This window comes from Hippocampus bargibanti, unplaced genomic scaffold (genome assembly GCF_051943395.1).
Source record: "Hippocampus bargibanti isolate YZ-2025 unplaced genomic scaffold, ASM5194339v1 Contig00122, whole genome shotgun sequence".
Taxonomy (NCBI): Eukaryota; Metazoa; Chordata; class Actinopteri; order Syngnathiformes; family Syngnathidae; genus Hippocampus; species Hippocampus bargibanti.
Genome location: NW_028297034.1, coordinates 49,524 through 54,880, shown reverse-complemented (window position 1 = coordinate 54,880; position 5,357 = coordinate 49,524). Strand labels below are relative to the sequence as shown.

The 5,357-nt window shown below is 42.5% G+C and overlaps 1 non-coding gene across 1 annotated transcript; it reads right to left on the bottom strand.

The window, feature by feature from the left end:
• Positions 1–686: 686 nt before the first annotated feature.
• On the bottom strand, positions 687–805 carry LOC148881226 (5S ribosomal RNA). The gene has a single exon (XR_016114087.1). It is a non-coding gene; the product is annotated as a 5S ribosomal RNA (ribosomal RNA).
• Between the last annotated feature and the right edge of the window lie 4,552 nt (positions 806–5,357).

Below are 5,357 nucleotides of genomic sequence, written 5' to 3'. Positions count from 1 at the left end.
TGTCAAAAGAAAAAGGATAGGGAATTAAACCCAAAATTCGGAAGATACTAAAAGGAGAGGAGTAGCATTACCTTACATTGCAGGGCTTTCTGAAAAACTACAGAGTCCCTTAGCAACACAAAATTCCTACTTATTTCAAACCGATAATCACTTGAAGGCAAAAATGAGTACATCCAAAAGAAAGGCTGTCAAATGAAAAACAAAGTAATGTAGTTTATTCAATACATTGGAAAAATGAAAATTATAAAGAGCAAAACATTGGGGAGACTAAACAAATTCTCAAAAAAAAAAAACTTTATCAACACCGCTGGGATAACACTACTGGGCCTCAATCTGCAGTACATATGCACATCAAAGCTAGCTACTGCTCATTTGACGACAATGAGGTTAAAATTGTAGCGAAAGGAAAATAGATGGTTTTAAAGGGGAGTAAAAGAAGCTGTCCGGCACGCAGAAGCCCAGTTCTGCTTCGCGTACGAGTACTGTTATGACGGTCCCCCATGCAGACAGCTCCCTCTGTCGGAAAGCCATATCGTTACACGCAGCCACTCAAGAGTAAAATGAACGTGTGGGAAGCCGTTTAAAATCGCGTCGGGGGTGATCATGAAATGAAAAGTGGAATCGGATCGCGAACGGGAGAGACCATTTCTCGGCCCACAGAGTTCGGGGTGGCTGCAAAAAAAAAAACCTTACAGCACCTGGTATTCTCAGGCGGTCTCCCATCCAAGTACTAACCAGGCCTGACCCTGCTTAGCTTCCAAGATCGGACAAGATTGGGCGTTCTCAAGGTAGTATGGCCGTAAGCGAGGGAATGTGCCAGAAAATCCCTCTTTATAGTGTTGCAGGGAGAGCGTCGGTCTTCGCTCATGGTGTTCGTTCTTGTCGGATGATGGTTATTTGGTTTTCCAAATACAGGCTTGAATTGATGAAGGTGTTATTTGTGTCGTGTTGTCAAATAAGGCGCATTTGAGTCCAGTTGATGCGTTAACGTGGGTAACTTTTCTTTGACTTCCAATGCAATCCGTTTGGTCCATTCATTCCGGGTAGAGTGAACGCTGGCGCGAATGGTTGCCTCTGTTCACTCGCACAAAAAAACATTCTTATCCCGTGACTGTAAAGTGGCCTTTAGAGCTTTGAAAGGCGCTTAAAATGTTATGTATAACTATGAATATTATGTGGTGAAATGGTTGATCTTGGACCACTGGTTGGGACTTCGTTGTGGTCCATTCTGAGCCCAAAACAAAATGGGTTCAAAATAGCTGTGCCCAAGAAGCAAAACGAATTGTCAGAAAGATAACTCGAGGGAACTGGTTATGAACTGGCACAATGACAGATATCCAACTCATTATCGTAACTCACAAGGTTGCAGGATGCATGGACTTGAGACTCTGTCCTGATTTTCGTGAACATCACATTGGTTTTCCCGTAACTATTGGATTGGATTGGATTGGATTTGGATTTGCCTTTATTAGTCTCACAGTGGAGAAATTTACATTTCACAGCAGCAAAGTGATGAAAGGAATGAAAGTAGAAAAACAAAATACATGAGCTGCTGGAAAGGCAGCCACTCTCGGGGCGCCGTCTTGAAGTCAAAAGAACAAAAAAACTAAATAACAAATAATATGACAGCATAGAGACAATATGACAAAACAAAGACACAGAGAGACATTCATTCTTCAGGACTTGCTGTACCCTCTTTGTGATGACATGAAGCAGTTCTAGATGAAAGAGGAGAGGATCAAAGCGTCTTTCCACCAGTGGATCAGGGACATCATGGTGGAATGTGCACGTCGACTACAAGCTAAATGTTGAAAGCAAACACGCAGCTGTAGCATCCATTGAGGAAAAGAGATTGTCTCACATCTCCTGTTGCACATAAATCTGCTTCAATTCCACGCCGCAACAGTTCCACATACGCATCGGCGCTCTGCGCTGACGCTCCTTTCTTCTTATCGCGGGTTCCTCAAGCCATGCATCCATCCAGCCGCAGACTGTCCAACAGCACTGACCTTTCCGCTAAACAAAGCGGGGCTGTGAAGATGCTGCCCATTATAGGTGCAAAAAAAGCACAATGGCCCCTTTGGTGTCCAGCGATGGCAGTCGAATGGCTCCGACATTCCTCCCATTCAAAAACAGTACTGGCATATTCATGCTGCCGAAAAGGCGCAACCGCTCAGCACAGTCTCCTCCTTGATGAATGTCGTGGTCAAAAATGCTGAAAAACAATCCGTATCCGTTCCACACGACGCACAACAACACAAAGTGACAAAAGAAAACACAAAACAAGACAAAAACAACAACAAAAAAGCAAGGCTCATGAGAGCACTTGCTGAGGCTGCCTACTCGGGCGCCATCTTGGACTTCTATATGCATCAGAATCAGAATCAGAATCAGAATCAGAATCATCATTATTGCCAAGTATGTAGAACACACAAGGAATTTGTTTCCGGTAGAACACGCTGCACTAGTATCGTCATGATGTCATCTGTGACATCACCAGTCGTAACATCGCCTTTCCAGCGCAAACCACACATCAAACTGACAGCCTGGATGGAAACACCTGACAAAAAGGCCCAAAATTCAGGTGTCATGGACACATTATAGCAACCGTTTGCAGGAGAAAAACATGACTGGAATCCATTGTTATCAAACACGTGGTATCGTTATGCTACATTAATTGCTAAACAAAATAGGAAAAGTAATTGTTTTGTATGCCTCATTCAGTGACAACAACGCGTGCATTCAAAAGTATTTGGAGATAAAATGGCTCGAGCTGCATATATGTTAATATCTTCGCATAAACCTTATCAACATTTTCCAGTTCTTCGCAATGCTTCGAGAGGAGAGATTGTTCCAAGTTTAGACACCATTTTGGAAACTGAAAATCAGGTTATGACCGAGAGCAGGTGGCGATTACCAGTATGTGTTGCAATATACGGTACAGGTCAAAACTTAGGTTTTATAGATAAGGATAGATATTTATATGTGCTACCGTTAAACACCAATGTCACCATCTTACCCGTATCTTCACATCTTTGGTGGTTATGTGGTTGGAAAGTATATTCTTTCATTCCTCCGAGAGCCTACGGTTTGTGCGCACCTGTTACTGTAACCGACAATACTTTCATCATTACCAGTCGTCCAGCGCACCATCATGTGAAAAGAAGAGTGTAGTTCAAGCCCCATGATTCGATCTGGGGAACTGATGTTCCAGAACAATTCAAACACCATAGCACGGGAAGTAAGGTAATGTTCGCTCTTTTCCCACAAATTGGAGTGGCTAAAAACATGCTACGAATTGAAACAATTGACTAAAGGATTCAAGTGTTTGTAAATGCCTGTTTGGAAGTAGATGAAATGCAAAACACTGAAATTGCAGCAATTAGACAAATGGTGCTGCAAAATAGAATGGTTTTGGACCTTTTGACAGCCCCACAAGGGGGCGTCTGTGCTATGGTGAGTGACACTTGTTGTACCTACATACCCGAAGAAGCGAATTCCATAAACATGACTGATGCTTTGTCTGTTATCAGGGATCTCAGAGACGCCATGGCCAAGGATCAACGGACTGATCACCCGTGGATCTTTGACGGGCTCTTTGGGGGCCCTTGGCATCGGACTTTGCTCAGAGTGTTTATCCCTTTCGCAATTGTGATTGTATTTATTTTCTTAGTCATTGGTTGTATTATTCCATGCTTAAGAGCAATGCTAATGAATATGATAACTAATTCTCAGGTGAACTACGCAAAGGTTTTGTATCAACAAATGCGTGAAGGGGACCCTGTGTTGTAGCTAGGAATAGTACACCATGGCCAGAGTGTGGTTGCTCCAACAAACAAAAGTAAAAAAAAAAAAAACGGAGAGCCGAGAAGGAGTTTTCCTCATTAAAATTTAAAAACCCTCACAAATGGAGAGGTTACATATCACAGCAGCAAAGTTGTGATAGAGGTTTTTCGCCTTCTCCATGGTGTTAGTTAGATAATATTAGATAATGTTAGATTAGATTAGATTAGATTAGATGAGTAAAGCAAGAATAAAGAATGGTTCCCTGTGCAGTTAGTATGACGTGCATGCATGAAAACTTTTGGAAATGTATGAACTGATGTTTAAATGTACAACAGGAGGGAATGATAGAGTGTTTTATGCACATTAGTAAACATATTATGTTATTTCATGTTTAGCTTAGTACAAATTATGATTATTGCACGTTTTAATTTAGTTTACATAGCATTATCAAGCATATTAGTTCAATAGTTGTTGCAACAGGCAAATTCAGTCTAAGGCAGTCCCAACACTGAGTTGTTCGTAGCCGATTGGACGGAAAATCGACTTGTCCGCAATTGATTGGTGAACAGACTGTCGTGGTATTCTTTAAACTAAGACGGAAGAGGCAGACGGGGGTTCTTCTTTGTCCAGCTCCAACTAGAGATGTTTCTCACGATTGTTACTGAATAAAGTAGTTTTTGCTGTGTACCAACTATCGACTCAACTGGCATTTCATCAAGAAACTCGACGAAGTCCGAACCAGACCAAGATGAGGGAATTTTACCCAACAACCTGGTATTGCCAAGCGGTCTCCCATCCAAGTACTAACCAGGCCCGACCCTGCTTAGCTTACAGGATCGGGCGTTCTCAGGGTAGTATGGCCGTAAGCTAGGGAATGCGCCAGAAAATCCCTCTTTATAGTGTTGCAGGGAGAGCGTCTTCCAATGCAATCCATTTCGTCCATTCAGTCCGGGTAGAGTGAACGCTGGCGCGAATGGTTGCCTCTGTTCACTCGCACAAAAAACGTTCTTATCCTGTGACTGTAGAGTGGCCTTGAGAGTTTTGAATGGCGCTTAGAAATTAAATGTATTATTATGATGAATCTCCGTCTGGTCCTTGACGCCCTCTGGTGACATAATTACACAGCGACACTGAGCTCGTGATCTACCATTTCACCACATAATAATCATAATGATACATAACATTTTAAGCGCCTTTCAAAGCTCTAAAGGACACTTTACTGTCACACTTTACTGTCACAGACAAGCAGAGGTACTATCATAAATAAAATACAATCACAAATAGATTGCAATAAATAAAATACATAGAAACAGGAGAGAGAGCTACACACAGAAAATGCAATTTTAAATAGCTGGGTTTTGAGATGGGACTTGAAGGTGGGAAGAGAATCGATGTTATGAAAGTTCGGAGGAAGTGACTTCCAAAATTTGGGGGCAGAGCAGCTGAAGGCTCTGTCACCCATCTTGCTGAGACGGGCAGTGTGGGGCACACAGAGGTGGAGGGAGAAAGAGGATCTGAGGGAACGAGGGGGACTAGAAACATTGGGTAGACCACCAACGATTCAACAGACC